Here is an 18,271-nt window from a genome sequence, read left to right as displayed (position 1 = left end):
CTAAAAATCTGAAATCAAAGTATCAGCAGGACCATACAGGTTCTGAAAGCCCTAGAGAAAAATCCTTCCTTGCCTTTCCCAGCTTCTGGTGGTCCCAGGCATTTCTTGGCTTGTAAAACATAACTCAGAACTCTGTCTTCATATGACCTTCTGTGTGTTTCTGTGTCTTCTTCTCTCCTTTACAAGAACACCAGTCTATGAATTTACGGTTTATCCTAAGTCCAGGAGGAGTTTGTCTTGTGATCCCTTTTTTTTAATGTTTACTTATTTTTGAGAGAGAGAGAGAGAAAGAGAGAGAAGGAGTGGGGGAGGGCCAGAGAAAGGGGGTCAGAGGATCCAAAGCAGGCTCTGTGCTGACAGCAGTGAGTCCTGTGGTGGGGCTGGAACTCACAAACCATGAGATCCTGATCTGAGCCAAAGTCCAATGCTCAACTGACTGAGCCACCCAGCTGCTCCTTGAGATCCTTAAACTAATAACATCTGCAGACGCTATTTCCAAATTAAGTCATATTCCGAGGGTCCAGGTGGACATGAATTTTGGTCACTATTCTAACCACTACAAGAAACTATTATTTTAGTCCAGGAGAGGTATGATGCTGTAGAGGAGTGGAAAAACAAAAAGGGGAGTGTTTAGAATATGAAATGTTTGTGTATTATGGAGCTTAATGATTAGGGGGAAGAAAGAATTAAAGCTGAATCCCAGATCTCTAGCTTGGTAGATGAGGAAATTCTTATATTAGCTGAGATAAGAAATAAAGGATGTAGGGTTGAGTGTAGATGTGTCTGATGTGTCTGGTTTGTACATATTGATTTAGATATGCTCTCTAGAGAGAGAGGTCTCAGAAACTATGGGAAACAAACCTCCAAATTAGCCGGAGATGAAAGAGAAGCTGTGATAGAAAGACAAAATTGAAGAGGAGGGAATTCAGAAAGTGAAATTCTTACATGCTAAAATCTTTCAAATGAAGCAGCACTGTATAAGTGGTTTCACTAATGATTTCAGGAGAAAATCCAGACTGCAGGGGAATCAAAATTCAATGGGAAAAGAGGAAGGCATGACAGAAAGTGTTGACAGACTTTCCAGGGCATAAGTGGAAAGAGAGAAGAGACAGGCAGAGGAGACCACAGATCAAATAAGGAGTTTGTTTCTTGAGGTAAAAGAAATATGATTATGTTCTAAAAGAATCAGTGTAAAGGAAAATGATGAAGTAAACATGGACGGGGGACATTTGATGGGCAAGTTTTAAGAGAATAGAAAGGAGTGGAATCTTAAGTACATGGGGAAGTTTTAGTCACAATTAAACCTCCCCTATGAACAGAGAAGGTGCTGAGTTAATTATACACAAACAAGCTTAGTGACAGAGGCAGGAAATAGAATGAGGTCACCCTCAGTGTGAGGAGAAGTAGATGTTACTTGCTGAAGGTCAGGTTGCTAATAATGGCTTGAGGAGTATGGGGACACTTTAGAAGAGCAGCTACAAAGCAAAGAACACCAGCAGAACCTGGAGAATTGTTGCTGAGCCTCTTACTTACTACCCCTGTGGGAACCTAATCATGAAGCATATCCCAGAAGGGCAAGGTTTCTTACTAGGTTCTAGAGTGGTGGGGAAAGACTCGTTGAGCTTATTTATCTCTGAGTTGGTAGGTGACATTGCCTTCAGTGCTTGTCTACAATTACCAAAGAAAAGTCAATTTTGTAGTTCATTATTTTCTTAAAAGGCTGTTGGAAATTCATTCAGGATATCGGCTTCCACAGAGCCTACAGATTGTATTTATGTCCTGCTGACATCAGGCAATTTATGAAGCTAAATAGAAAGATCCATCTTGGAAACAGGGTCATAATATTTCCCTGTAGCTATCACCTAAATAAAGTGAAATGCATTAAAGAACTCATTATAAAGAAACTTATCATACACCAGGACCTGGAAATGAATCCCAAAAACTTGCCAACCACTTTTGAGATTCAAACAATCTCTTAGAGTAGCACTTGGTCTTAAATTTAATCTGTAACAGAAGAAGAAAGTGGAACCTAATTCGTCATAGCACTTTTCAGAGCAAACCACTTGATCAAAGACTGGTTGGTGATTAAGAGACTGGGCATGGGAGCCAGCAGCCTAAGTTTGACTTTGCCCTTTATTATTTCTATGACCTTATGAGAGTTACCTAATCTTTCTGTGCCTCAGTTATGCCATATGTAAAATGCAGATAAGAGCAGAAGCTACCTCATGTCTTGTTATGAAAATTAGATGCATTGTTATTTATAAACTCATAGCTAGCACCTAGAAAATTGTGTTATAGATTTGAAGAATTCCAGGTCCTATAAAGATAGAGATTTCTTAGAATAAGAATAAGTTTACACACAGGCATGTGTATATACACATTCATACACACACAAACACATACATTCACACATACTCTTATTGTTCTTATTGTTGGATATTGGGGAAGAATAATATTTCTTTAAGGTCACTAGGATACAACTTAACCCTATTACAAAACAGGACAAGTTAAATTTACAAATTATTTTGTTGTAAATACACGAGTTTCTAGATGTTCGTAAGAAACGCGTTGTTACGTCTTATGTCTTCTCTTCCTCTTAAGGGCATTTAACAAATAATTGATTATTATGTAACTAGAAGATAATGGATGAGATTCACAGCTTATGCAGTTTAAATTATTTTAATTCCTTATTAATAGGTTACATATATTATTTCATTAAATGTATAAAACAACTTCATATGGATATTTATTATATTTTATAAAGTATCATAAACCTTTTAAGTCACTTATGAAACTGTGAATTTTACATTTAAATATGCCAAGAATACACTCTTTCTGCATAAATTATAATTGTGTATTTGCAAACAGAGAATTATACGTGTATTTATATATAGGTACTGAAAGCCTGTGAGCAATCTGAACAATTCTCCAACCTTTTCATTGGCTTCGTAAGAGTTTGCATTGTTTTCAAATTGTATCCTTTTCCCACTGTATTTTCATCAGTGGACAACAGTCTACCATTAGCAAGGTACAGATCCAGAAATATATTGCGAACATGGGGAGTGTTAATTTTATAAAAAGGTAATTAGTGAATATGTTTGTCTTATGGGCATTTATGCCACATTTGTGGCCTCATAACTTTGGGGATTCAGGTATAAACTCTTGCTAGTTTCATCTGTTTCAGGGTTGCTGCCACTCCCTGAATTGAAAGCTGACCTCAAGAAGTATAGCACTGTGCAGAAGCATGTACCCATGTAAGATTTAACGTTTATTGTTAATGTCTAATTCTAAAGCCACCTTAGTTTTGCTGAAGCCCTCATGTGGTTTAATAGTGTATTATCTCATAGTGCTCTGCTTTTGGTCTGGCTGTTATTCATACTTTCATACTTAAGAGACACTCTAAAATAAATCTCCAGAGTTCCTAACAAGAGATACTCCGTGATGTCTTAGCATAGACTGTTGACTCACTGTCTTGCCTGCCTAGACACATTCTACATGTAGCGTATAATTCAAATTCTGTGTCATTCCTCACAGCCCATATTAATCTCTCCCTTTCCTGATTTCCATGGCAACACCCCATGCACAGTAGTTTGCAAACATTTTTCAAATATTCATAATAACATGTGCTCTTATGAGGAACTGCCATGTATGTATGAGTTATTTTCCCAGTTCCATTGTAAGCACTTTAGCAGGCGTCACGTTTCTCTTGGCCGGGCCACAGAGCTTCTTTCAGGAATTTGCATATAGCGTGAAACAACAAACACTTGGAGAACCAAAATTAGTACAACTTACACTCGTGAAATACAGCATTTGTATCTCACATTTCTTTTTTTGTCTTCCATATTATCCAGAATAACTGAGAAACCATTGTACTTTTCCCCAAAATAAGTACATACTGGCTGTTATTGGCTGATAGCCCCATAGAAAATCTGTCAAGACATTCAGCTGGCTTTAAGAAAATGTGGCAGAGCATGGGAAACGACACTATTAACTTCAAAACCATGGTAAAATTCTCCTTAGTGATACATAGATGGTATGTATTTACGAGGAAAGGTGTGCATTTGTAGGAAAAGGCAGCTGTCATGCTGAAGAACAAACATGGAGTTTAAAGCCTGATTGGAATTTTATCCCTGGACCTGTCTCTTAATAGCTGTGTGATTTTAGACAAGTTTCTTTTTTTTTTTTTTTTCACTTTTCTGAGCCTCATTTTTAATGTAAGATAATGAAAATTGTTGCACAGGGCTTTGCTTTGAATAAAAATGCGACAACAATAACAGAAGTGCTTTTAGCTATATGAAGTTGGGATTTTTAGAATTATTTTGGTATTTGTTATTTCAATGCAATTCATATTTTAGTTATTAAAAGTTTAATCACCATCCTACCTAAATAACATAGAATCACATAAAACTATTCTCCACCAATAAAAATACCAAAAAAATGAAAATAAAAGTAAATAAAAGTCTTCTTATATTTTTAGGATATTTTCTTTGTAACAATCTATAATTGAACCAGAATTTATTGCGTACCTCCTGATATAAGGCACATTGTTATCTATAAAGAACAGGAATGCCTCAAGGAATAAAATACCAGGTCATGCTTATACGATGCCATGCATATATTTTTATTAATATTTTAAAATCAAGACTTGAAATACAAATGAAGATATTATAAAACATTTATTAGATTCCTCAGGTATTTCCCTCAGTCCATGAAAAGTTTGATGAACTCTTAATCAGATCCTAACCTATTTTGTATTGTCAATTCATTCATTTACTCATTCACATATTCGTCCAATAAATATTTACTGAATATCTATTTTTGGCCAGGCATGGTGACAAATTCTAGGTATATGGTTGTAAATTACACACGCATGGACTCTCTGTTAATGGAGTTTATAGGCCAGTGCAGAAACAAATATATATAGGTAAACAAATTAACAGGTATATAAATGCATTTTGTGATAACTCAAAAAGGGAACACAAAGAGTTCAGGTTTGGGGCACCTGGGTGGCTCAGTGGGTTAAGCGTCTGACTTCCGCTCAGGTCATCATCTCATGGTTTGTGAGTTCAAACCCGCGTCGGGGTCTGTGCTGACAGCTCAGAGCCTGGAGCCTCCTTAGGTTTCTGTGTCTCCCTCTCTCTCTGCCCCTCCCCCGGCTCCCACTCTGTTTCTTTCTCTCAAAAATAAATAAATATTAAAACAAAAAAAAGAAAGAGTTCAGGTTTTGAGATCAGCAACATAGGACCTACTTTTAAAAGGGGGGGTTGGGGGGGGGAAGCCGGCTGTAGTTAAGTGACTTCTTTGTTGAGTCCTGAAGGATCAGAAGTCAGTGTCAGGAAGAGCAAAGCAAGACCTTCCACAAAGCTCCTAAGGGAGGAAATGGCTCATACCTGAAGCTAAGTCCAGAAGTTTGTGTGGCTGGGGCTATGAGAGAGGCAGAGGTGGGAAGAAGAGATGACAGTGGATAGGTAGCAGGATGGGGATCAAGCAAGACCTGGTGAGCCATGATAAGGTGTTTGTGTTTTTATGTGACATGTAAAAGTTAGAGAAGATGTTAGACAGAGGGTAAATGAACTGATTTATGCCCTTGAAAAAATTGGATTTTATTTTAAGTTAGAAAAGAGTAAAAGGGAAGCAGAAAGATAATAGGAAACCTACTGCAGGAGCCCGTGTTGCCTGGGTGACAGGTGACGGTGGCTTGGACTAGTACGGTAGCAGAAAGCAATGGCATCTGTCTTTGGCACATTTTACATTTAAAGTGGAACTGGCAGTGGAAGAAATTGAACTGGGAGTTCACTTAAAATTCTTGACTTCCTTTGGGGGAAAGGAGGGAACAGAGATTTTTATTAACCTCACTGCTACTGGTACAAATATATTCATAGAAATCATATCTCTGGTCTGCCTGGCCCTAAAATACTTTATCTTGGAACATTCTATGACTTCAAGGAAGTTATGCTCTACAGATTGTCAAACATTATTTTTTACACATATATTTAGCACTTTCTGTGTGCCAGATACAGTGATGGATGTTTCCTGTATATATTTTCATCTAATTACCATAACAACAACACTACCTCCATTTTTGAGCTGAGGAAAGAGAAAAAGAAATAAGAAACTTGTCTAAGGTCATACTACTCATTACATTCAAAGTCTAGACTTAAATTCTCCTGTGTTTGACTTTAATCTCATGCTTTCTATCCTAATTTACCAGTTATTTTTCCCACTCCCTCCCTCATTTCCTTTCTTTCTTTCCTTCCTTCCTTCCTTTCTTCCATTTTTCCTTAACAAAGAAGCTTTGTTTCATTTTTTGACATTGATTTCTTTGTATTATTTTATTTACACAATTTTCTTTGCTCTACAAACTACTCCTTAATTTCTTCTTACCATTCTGAAACTCTAAACCACAGAGAGGACGTATTGACTAATAAATCCTCCTGAAATAATTCTGAATCAGTGTTTCTATATTAAAATGTCCAGGCTCCCCAGAGGCAGGCCTGGCTCTGCCCCAGCATGCTGATGGAAAGTTGGATAAATTTACTGTTTGTCAGTGGAAAAATGGGACACATATTTGCTTATCAAACATCCCTATATCTTCCTTACAAATATTTTATGTATTGAAGTGAAATGGCCCCTAAATGAACCCTACTACTCTGATTTCTTTAATATAAGTCACAACTTGTTAATATGAAAAAAATAGATAAAGAGGTAAGCATTACAGAAATCTTAAAAATCAATTTGAATACACCTAGGGAAGTCACCTAAAAGAGTGGTTTTAATACAAGCAAATTTTAATGGAGGGAAATATCTTTTACTGATTTGGATTACAGTTTTTCAAACAGTAATATAAACATTTTGGATGGGATAATTCTTTGTTGTGGGGCCAGTCTAGTGATTGTAATATGTTTAGCAACATCTATAGCCTCTACCTACTTGATTTTGGTAGCAACACACCCCCCTCCACCCAGTTATGATGACCAATAATTTCTCCAGATATGATCAAATTTATTGTTAAGACAAAATCAACCCTGGTTGAGAACCATTGGTCTAGAGCACTAGATTCTACTCAGACAAAATAGCACTGTCATAAAAATACATAGAATTTTCAGAATGTTCTCAAATGCTGAGTACTGGTTGGAGTATAGAAATGCGTCAGAAAGTCACTAAACATTGGAGAAGATAAATTAATAACTACCCAATGGTACAATGATAAAGTTTCTGTGTTAGTTCAGAAGGATTAAAAAAAAAAAAAGAATTATTTCAACTGGAGTTTGGGCTGCTTCAAAGATAGCAGAGTCTGGGTGGCCGTTCTCCAGATAAGTGGGGCAGTGATAAGTACGATAAGAGAGAGTGAGGGACACCTGGGTGGCTCAGTCGGTAGAGCATCCAACTTCCGCTCAGGTCACAAGCTCTCAGAGAGTTGGAGCCCCACATCGGGCTCGCTGTTGTCAGACTGTCAATGCAAAGCCCACTGCAGATCTTCTGTCCCACTTTCCCTGCCCTTTCCCCACTTGTGCTCTCCCAGAAATAAACAAATCTTAAAAGAGAGAGAGAGAGAGAGAGAGAGAGAGTGAGAGACTACAGATAGAAAATAAATACTCTGGGCAAAGACACCACTTGTGAGGATGTATGTTTTTGTTTGAAGAAATGAACATTATTTACTGTACAGTGTAGGAAAGAAGTTTGCTGACCTACTATTGAATCAATATTAAAAAAAAAAAAAAGTTTATGTCACATTCTGGAGGTAAAGAAAAGTCATTAAAGGTTCCAAGCAGAGATTTTGTGAAAGACTTATAGAAATGGATAGATGAGTAGGTAGGTAAGAAAGTTAGATCATTTGGAAGTCTACCTTAAGGGTCAGCAAGCTATAGCCTGTAGGCAAAATCCAGCTAACTGACCCATTTTTGTGAATAGGGTTTTGCCAGAACAGAACCATATTCATTCATGTTACAACATCAGAATTGAGTAGTTATAATAGAGAACATGTGGTCTGAAAGTCTAAAGTATTTTCTTCCTGTCCCTTTACCCAAAAAGTTAGCTGACTGTTATGGATTGAATTGTTCCCCTTCCTCCCACCCTCCCCACAAATTCGTGTGTTAAAGCGCTACCCCCCAAAGTGGTGATAATTGGAGATAGGCCTCTAAGGGGGTAATTAAGGTTAAATGAGGTCATAAGGGTGGAGACCTAATCTGATATTACTGGTGTCCTTATAAGAAGAGACAACAGAGCTCTTGCTCTCTATGCATGCACAGAAGAAAAGCCAGGTAAGGACACGATGAGATAGTGGCCGTTTACAAGGTAAGGAGAAAAGCCTGACCAGAAGTCAGCCTTGTTGGCACCTTGATCTTGAATTTCCAGTCACCAGAACTGTGAGAAAATTAATTCCTGTTGTTTAAGCCACTAAGTCTGTGTTTTGCTTTTGTTTTTGTTTTTGTTTTGTTATGGCAACTCAAATAGACCAATACATCTGGCCCTTGGCCTAGATCATTTATTTATTCAAGAACATTATACACTTAGAATGTGACAAGAATTTCATAGAGGTTTAGAATTACAAAGATGAGAAAATCCAACATTTCTACCGTATCAAAGCTTATAGTCTCGTAGAGGCATACAGACGTACATTTGGTAGAATATTCTACTTATACAGTTTTCAAACAATTTTAATGTTTAGTATCACTTGACTCTTCTTACCTACTATAGAAATGAATTAAAGCCAAATATTTTTTCTCACCCACTGGGAGAGTTTGATGACTTGGCATTCTCTTGCTTTAAAAAAAAAAAAAAAAGGATAAGCAGTTTTTGTGAAAATACTTTGGTGCCTCATTTTAATGGTTTATCAAAGGACGTTGTCAAAAAACTAGATGACTGAAGGAAAGGGGATGTGGCTTAAAGGTGTCAGAAAGGTGCTTGCATCATACCAGAAAGAGATCACCCAGGCTGGAAATAGCCTGGAAAAGATCTATCTTATTCTAAGACCTCAGCTATGTGGGTGATCTTTCCTTCACATGACAAAACTCCAGAAAAGATGTCTGCTAGTGGGTCAGGGTGCTAGTGGGTCACCTTAATAATAAGGGTGATACTGCACTAAGAGAGAGAGAATCGTTTGTTGAGTGGTTAAAAAAAAAAACAACAACAAAAACCAAACAACTTAGAAATTGTGATAATTTGTGGCCTCCCAAAAGATTATGGCAGGCTGTAAACAGTGTAGCTGGATAAAGGAAATTATTATGAAAAAGAGGGTGGGAAATGCTGGGCTAGTAGGGAGGTGACCCAATTATAGAAATCCCATTGAGACTGCTACCCTCTCTATGATACCCAGATCCCAAGCTTAGCATAGAAGTAGCAGAGGAATCACACCTAAGGATGATAAAAAAAAAAAAAAAATGTTTCAACAGTAAACTAAAATGACAGGTAACTGAGGGATTGGACTACAGTCTGGCACTCCAGAACCTTGGCAACAACCTTGGGATGAAAGAGATCCAAGAATACCTGAAGTTGATTTCCTCACCATGGTGGGACCTCAAGTTGAAAACTTAGGAAGTGGATGACTTTGAGTTTACAGTCCTGAGTTTGTAGAATAAGATTTAGACCTGGTGCTGTGGAAACGATAATAAGGAGATTAATAGACATGATAAGATTCTGGAAGAGACAGTGCTGAGAAAACAAAGGAATAATAAATTCGACCTAAGACAGGAAAGAGAGGGAGGAGTCAGATATTATTCGAAAAAGATCTATAGGTGAGATTCCAATTAAAGAATGATTATAGCATAGCCAAAAACAATGGTAGTAGAAATAGTGAGGACAGTAAAGATGTAAGAGAGATTTGGAAAGTATGATTGATGAGATTAGACTACTCGCTGAATCTCAGGGAGATGTGGTAGGTAATGAGGATAGGTCCTAAAAAGAATATGTGAAAAGAAGCTGAGGTCTTAGGAGAGAAAATTTGCCATCGCTTTAGGACAAATCCAAATTTCTTAATGCTCTCTAGGAAGCAATTTTGGGAAGAGCAATGTTTGTGAGTTGATGGCCATCAGGCAAAAAGTGATCAGCAGACAGCTTTGTTCACAGCATCGTATTGGCAATATTTTTAAGAATACCAATATTCTCTAAAATATAAAACAAAAATTTGTCCACATTTAAAAATAATCCAACATCTTCATAATAAACCAGATCTCCGAATCCTCAGGCCTTCATTCTGACCTAAGAACAACAAAAACATCTAGAGCTGTGTAGATGGATCATGTGGTCTCCAGCCCACCATGAAGTAGGTTTTCTAATTCAGGCCCCAGAAGATAAACTTTAGAACAGCTATTTGTTATTAGTGATAGTCCCAAAGTTTGCATTCAGCAAATAATTGCATAGTCCTTCTTTCTTCGGAAGCGTTACCTTTTCTGCCCACCCATCTTGCCATATCCATGCTTATTTGAAAGCTGTTGTCCTCTTGAGCTGATTTCCTCCAGTACTAGAAAGAAAAGTGCTAAAGAATAAGTCCATTTTATCACAGGAAGTTCATTGTGATGACATTCTTCTCCGATCTCTGAAAGTACTAAACCATTTTGCACCCAGCTTGACCCAACAGCTGTAGCTCTTCTGCTCTCACTCCCTAATTTGTTTGCATTTGGCTTAGATTCCTAGCTCTTTGGAGTGCTGATAATTATACTTGTCTGGGAGGCTTAGAAGCTGTAAAAAATCTGGACCTCCTCACATTTCAGCACAAGTAGACAAGACTCAGGCTCCAATTTGGAACTGCACAGACTTAAATGGGGCATGTGAGCCCAGAGACATCAACAGCAGCCTGCCAGCTTGAAGACTCTTCTCCAAAGCCACTCACCATATGTTTGGCTACAAATTGTGGACCAAGCTAGCCAAGATGTTACGCAGGACTCAAACGAACCTCTGTTAACATATGTGGTTGGCATGGGGCAGGTGAAGTGTTGATAATTAAAATCTCATAATCTCAGTTACAATGTAACAGGGATATTTTCCTTCTCTTAGAAACAGCTTCACAGTCTAATTTAAGAAAACATCATAAAATATAGTGATCGTAGAGTGCTTTGAATAGAAGGAAAAGTATGAATAATAAAATTTTACAATGAAGTTCATTTTTAAGAGAAGTGGACAAGAAACAATGTTAGATACATTTAAATGACAGTGATCTCATTAGTTTGCAAAATTGTTTAAGCTATAGAAAAGACTTTCAGATATATCAAGAAAATTAATTCTTATTTCTCACTTATCAGTAGGTAATAATGAATTTAGTACTGTGGCTGAGTACCTAGAGAAATTTAAAACTAGCTCTCCCTAGCCTCATAATCTAAATTGAAAACCTGAAGTGTGGTTTAAGTTCATGTTAAAACATTAAAAAATTTAAGCTGGCAACCCATGGGTTCAGGGATTTGGAAATGTGTTATAAAACATTCAAACTTGATTTCTACTGTTTTACATTGACCTAGTCCACAGGAAACAAAAGATGACCCTAGAAAGGGACTTGATTATCAGCATTAGGGTTATTTCTGTTCAGTTTTTGTAGAAGAAATGCCATATTGCAGACAAACTCACACATCTTAAATGAATGACCTTGTTGAAAGATAAATTAAAACCTTTTTAAAAATCAAAGGATTTGAGACTTTAAAACTTTTTTCTTAAATGGAAATGTCTTACCTGGATTTGAGATTGACTGACTAGATAATTAGGAGAAAATGCCATTACTTCTATCTATTTTTCAACTCCTTCTGTGAACAAAAGTACTACCTTGTGCTTCAAAAATGTTAACTGCTCCAAAGAGCTATTACATTTACTTTTTAAAAAAGGGATTTTTTTTTTTTGTTTTCCAAAGACTATAAAAATAACCCACCTAAGAGTTGTTAATTATCATTGCACAGTGAACACAGACATCTTTAGAGTGTTTCTGGAAATCATGTCATGATTCCCAGGAAGAAGGGAAATTAGAGTTACATCAAGCATGAAACATGCGTTTTGAAAAGTGACTCGACTCACAGGACTAGAACTTCACATGGGAGCTTGAGAGACATTTTGTTTAGATTTAGCCCTTAATGAGATAAAGTTCACGGTTTTGAAATGTGGCTGCCTTGGAAAATAACATTTGGGGAATGCATATGAATCTGTAAAAACAAACACACACTGCGGAGAGCTTTTCGGCATGGCTGGAACTGACGGAAATCCAGATGTTCTTTTTTTATATTCTTGGATCACCACCAGAGAGCAAAAAATAGAATCGATCAGTGCTGACCCGTAACACTGGAAGAGGAAGCCCTAACCCTATGACAGCAGGACTTATTTAACGTTATTCAGCAGAGGGCTGGAGAGCCTCACAACTTGACATTGCCATTTGCGCATGTGAGTCCCAGTTACTCTTGATTACATACCATCTACTATCTAAATACACCCATATCAGCCAAATTACCAATTTTATTGAAACTTCAGCTTTTAAAACAAACACTGAGCACATAAAGGCCCTGGCTCTTCTAAATTAACAAACAAACAAACAAACAAACAAAAAACCCAGAACATAAGACAAGCCTGCTTGAAAAGCCGAAGCTTGTTCATCAAGAGCGTGACAGTCTGCGAGTGTGAAGTTTGAACACGAATTCTTATTTTTGCATGCACTACCCTCTTTTTCTGTGTGCCCTCCAAAAGAAACAATCTGACAAAAGTGTTATCCTTTGGGGGCATGATTTCCTGTATACTCTTTTTTTTCTTTTCGAAAAAGTGGAATTAAATGAAGCCCTAGTTAAAAGAGAAAAATTTATTACTAATAGCTGAAAAATACTATTAAAAAAGAAAGATGCTTCTTACTCCTTAGTTGAGTGAATGTGCACGTGTGTGTGCGTGTGTATGTTGATAATACACAATTTTCTGGATTCTATGGAGACAAATACAGACCAAGTATGGAGTGTGTGTTGGGGGTTGGAAGGAGAGACAGGAGATCAGAAAAATACAAAGTGTGGGAAGAAAACAGAGTGTGAAAACTATGGGAAATCTGCTACCTTTGTCTTCACAGAGAAATGAAATGTGTATGGAAGATAAAGGGAAAAAAACTGAAAACTATTCCCCAAGTAAAAAACAAAACAAAGCAAAACAAAACAAAAAACAGCTGGGGATTAAAAAGATCAGTAAAGTTTAAATCAGTGAAAAAGCAGATTTTTGAGAACAGCAGTAATCCCCCCCCATTTAAAGTTAAATGAATAGTAAATAGTAAAATTAAATAAATAGTAAATAGTAAATTATGCTATCTTTTGCCTTAAAATATAAAAAAATACATTTGTGTAACATAAAATTTCATAATAAAAATTTAAACTTACTAATTTTATCCACATATTCCAAAGGATAGAAGATCAAGCTAATAAAAGAGATATGGTCGCATTTTGTGATACTCCTTTCGCTTGAAATGTACAATTGTCTACTCTATTGTTTATATATAGAGAGAGAACTTTTAAAGTCATGTACCTAACAAAATATAAGTATATTTAGAAAATATAATACTGTTACAATTCCATTTAAGCTCATTTGTTATGTGGATATTTGTTTTAACAAGAAATGTTCTTGTCCCAATAACATTGGCTAAATGTCATGTGGTTTTGGCTAAAGTCATGTGATTTCCTTTTTTAAACTTTTTAATAGTAAACTAAGATGACAACTCTAGAAAGGTGAGTGACAATTTTAATAGATTTAAAAATAATATTATTTCTAGATACGTAATATAGTTTGAATACAAAAGAATGAATCAAACAATGCATTTCATCATAATCCATAAAGAAAAATTTTAATCCGTGGCAGTCCCTTTCCAGTTAATGAGTTGTCTGACCCTCAGGATTTCCAAATGCATCAGCTTTTGGCAGGTTGATAGGCAGGCATTTAACTGGATCTCTAAAACTTGATCCTGTAGGCTAATGACAAAAACACCCTGATGGTATGCAGTTATTTCAGTCGGTCAATCAACAAGGATTTTGAGCACACGTCGTTTTCTCATCATTGCGCTAGATGTAACAGAAGCGTGTAAAAAGATAAATAAAGGAAGTATAAGACAAAGACCCAAACTTCAAAAGTATGCAGAATCACCTGAAGAGGTAAAAACAATATACATGAAATAATTACCAAAGTTAACAGCAAATTTTTTAAGGATGATTTGTGTTGAAGAGCCAAAAATGCTGGAGGATATTAGGGATGGTAAGATAAATAAATATCAGGATGATCAGAGACAATTTCAACGGAACAAAATTTGGAAGGGAGTAAGATTTAGATAAACAAAAGAGGAAGGAGTTGAACCAGTTGATCAATAAATAGGATGTGTTGGAAAGTAGAGCTAGATTTAAGTTTGTTATAGTAAGAAACTGGGAGTCAGTAGTTATTTTAATTCAGGGGGAAATCTGATGACAGCATAAACCTGACAGAGAATGCAGATGAAATGAAGAGAAGAGACAATTAAAAGGGCTATCATATTCTTTTTTTTTTTTTTTTTTTTTTTGGAAGAGAGAGAGACAGAGACAGAGACAGAGTGCGAGCAGGGGAGGGGCAGAGAGGGAGACACAGAATCTGAAAGTTTCCAGGCTCTGAGCTGTCAGCACAGAGCCCAACGCCAGGCTTGAATTCACCAGCCGTGAGATCATGACCTGAGCTGAAGTCGGAGGCTTTAACTGACTTAGCCACCCAGGCGCCCCAAGGGCTAAAGTGTTCTTAATGAAGACAGAATATAAATTAATATTATTCAAAAGTTTCTAAGTGAACCTGGTTTTCAGCAATCAACAATGCAATGGTATAAGAAGTCAATTAACTATAGACTTAATGTCAGAGACCATTATGTGTTCATTTGCAGTATTAGATGTTACAAGGGCTCAGAGAATGGTGATAAAAAGCATCAGTTCAAAGAAACGCGAATATGTTAAGAAATGAACAATCTAAGGCCGTACCAATCTAAGGCCCAATAATTTATTTCACTGTTACCTTTAAGTAGGTTTTTTCATGCTTTCCTTTTGTTTTTACTTTTGTTTTGTATCATCTTTTTTTCTTTTTTTCTTTTTTTTTTTTTTTTTTTGGTGGCAAACTATTTTCCAATCCTCGAAGTGAGAATATAGTCACAATTGTCTCCATCTGCCCAATAAATTCTTCCTGATTTGGGCAGAAACTTGCACTGTTCTATGACAATACAACAAAGCTCTTTACGTGAAAATGTGGTATACAGTTATTTCAGTCAGTTACATTAGATTTTGTATTAGATTAAATACCTAGGTATAATTAGGTATTTAGGTATAACAGTATTTTGGTATAATTTAATTACGTATAACAGTATTTTGAAAAGCCACTTGGTAGAATATTCAAGTTCATTGTAGCTTTGACTATTTCTGCCCTTTCATTCTTTCAAATGTTCCTGGCCAGTTAAGACACTAAGACATGGCCACTAAGAAGACATTCTATATATGGTTCTCTGTTGACACCGAATGGCCACATAAAAAGTGAGTGTGTAAGTGTAACTGGTTGTTCTTTTATAGTACCCACATTTATGACCACCTTGGGAACCAATTACACTGAAACACATGTACATAAGATTCTAAAAGCTAGCTGAAGGCCACGGTGACACTAATCTGGTGAAAATCCATTAGCAACATTTCAGTTTGTCATGTAGCCTCCATGAGAAAAGAATTGATCAGTTTGACTCTCTTTTTTCCCAAATAGATGAAATGAAGAGTTAGCCATCCAGATGATCAGTTTATGAGTACTTAGGAACTTGTTAATGTAAAAGAACAGTAATCATCTCATTGGTATATATTGTAAGTGTATGTTGTATAGGCTTATTTCTTCAATTCAAATATAGATGAATATTCTTCTAAAATCTGTGTCAATGCATCAAGACAAAATATATTACAAATATGTGTCAAAATGGTGCAAGAAACAGTGAGTATGGGAGTAAGGACATGTTATTTCTAATACTGATGATATTACTAATATGTGTGTGTGTGTGTGTGTGTGTGTGTGTGTGTGTGTGTGTGTGTCCCAATATATAATATATATCTTGGGAAATTATTTAGCTTCCAAAGATCATGTAATTTTCATCTTCCAATTGATGTGATTTGTCTAGGTCATGTCAAAATTGTGTTGCAGCAAATTAAATATATCTGCTGGATATATAGCTCTGGTTATTACAAAACAAACAAATTACATTAGCTTTGTAAACAGTTTTGTAAAAGCAAAACGAAACAACAACAAAAAAAACAAGCAAAAAACAAAACAAAACAAAACAAAACCAAACAAAAGAAAAAAACAAGAGAATGAAATAGGTTTCTTCGCTGCAGAAATTCCCAGGGACTCTTATATATTCAAATGTCTTAATGAGTGTTTGCTATTGTGCATTCCAAACAGAATGATTAGAGAGGTGGGTGTAAAATCAACATGACTTTCCAAACTTATTTTGTGTCTTATAATCTTTCACGGTGACACTTTAGGAAATATCTGATTAGATCTTACTCTTTCTTACATTGTACACAATACCGAAACATCTTTTGATATTATCTTCTGTCCGTCCAATAAAGAAGACTGCTCCAACTATCTTCATTTCTCAAGGTGGTCTGTCTAGTCCTCAGGCCCCCTGGGCCACCTCTTTCTGAGTATTTATTCGAGCAGGTAATGACAGAGAATCAGTTGGACTAACCAAAGCTTAATATATTTAAACAAAATGAAATTAAATCTAATACATGATTCAAAATCAGGATTTCTAAATCAGTATATTACATGATGTAGGATAATAATACCACCTTATTAAAGCTTCTCAAACTATTTTGAGAATGATTGTTCTTCACATTGCTCTCATTTGACTTGGTTACTGTTCATCTCCTCTTTTTTTATTTGGCAAGTTCATTTTTTCAGGCAATTTTATTTTACATTAATCTTCACGTCATCTGAATAAGACTGATTTGATCGTTTAGTATCAGTGACCATCTAATCCTGCAAGTTTAGGTGACGCTTTTGACACCCTCCTTATCCCAACAGACTAAGTCCTCTGCTTATATGATTCTATATCAACCTCCATCTCAGTCCTTAGGGCAGTTTGCAAACATATACATACATACTTATGTTTGTGTGTGTATGTGTGTTGGTGACGATTTGGTTAACTTTGGTTATTTGATTAATTTATCTCCCTGCATTTATCCCAGATTATAAACTGTGAGCGAAGAACCTAGTCTGCTTTGCTTGCTATTGTTTTTGCTAGATCTAGTACCGTGCCCCATTCATAGTAGTTCCTAAACAGATGTTGAATGTTGAACTTCAAAGGCATTTTGTTCATAGACTTCAACACATATATTTGTTCTTCTATATAACTCAAATATCACAAATAAATAGCTGTCCGTTGCTCAAATTTTGCAAATAAATAGAAGCTGTCCATTACTTTAATTTCAAAATGCTGATCCTTACGAAAATAAAATTTTTCCTTCCAGGGGTAATATTTTAAAAATCATCATTAACCATTCTTCCCTTAGCTGAGAATAAAGTATTTAAGAACAATATGAAATGAGACAGAGATGGGACAGGAGACAAGATGTAGAAAAATTATAAATAATAGATAGATTTCCCTAACTTAACTTTACCACCAAATAATTGTGTCTAAATTTGGCTCTGGATTCATGATTCTCTAAAATTTCTATTTAAAAAAGAAACCTCAAATATACTCTCTTGTTATTGTAGTTCAAAAACAGGGATATAATCATTGTTTATAATGATAGTATGTTGGGGTGCCTGGGTGGCTCAGTCAGTTGAGCGTCCGACTTCGGCTCAGGTCATGATCTCAATGTACGTGAGTTCGAGCCCCACGTAGGGCTCTGTGCTGACAGCTCGGAGCCTGGAGCCTGTTTCAGATTCTGTGTCTCCCTCTTTCTCTCTCTTCCCCCACTCATGCTCTGTCTCTCTCTTCTCAAAAATAAACAAACGTTAACAAAATCATAATGATAGTATGTTTTCTAAGAGGAGATAAAGCCCTTCTTGAAGCTATACACCAAGTCAACAGAGAAATGGAAAATAACCAAAGCCTCAGAATGCCTCCATAAAACTGGTGACAATCTTGCCTATATTGATCATAAAATTATAAAATTATTTTCAAAATGGCCCAAAGAAACCTGGGGAAAATTCATCCCCATCTGCATACAATATATTTTGTTTTTGAAGTGTAAGCATTACTTTTTTTAATGGAAAAAAAAGAGATAATTATTATGTACAAAACCCTATCTCATAGCAGCATAAATGTTGAACTATTAAATATGTATTATGC

Source organism: Herpailurus yagouaroundi, unplaced genomic scaffold, assembly GCF_014898765.1.
Source record: "Herpailurus yagouaroundi ecotype Mexico unplaced genomic scaffold, PumYag 28, whole genome shotgun sequence".
Classification (NCBI taxonomy): domain Eukaryota; kingdom Metazoa; phylum Chordata; class Mammalia; order Carnivora; family Felidae; genus Herpailurus; species Herpailurus yagouaroundi.
Note: the sequence above shows the minus strand (reverse complement) of the source record.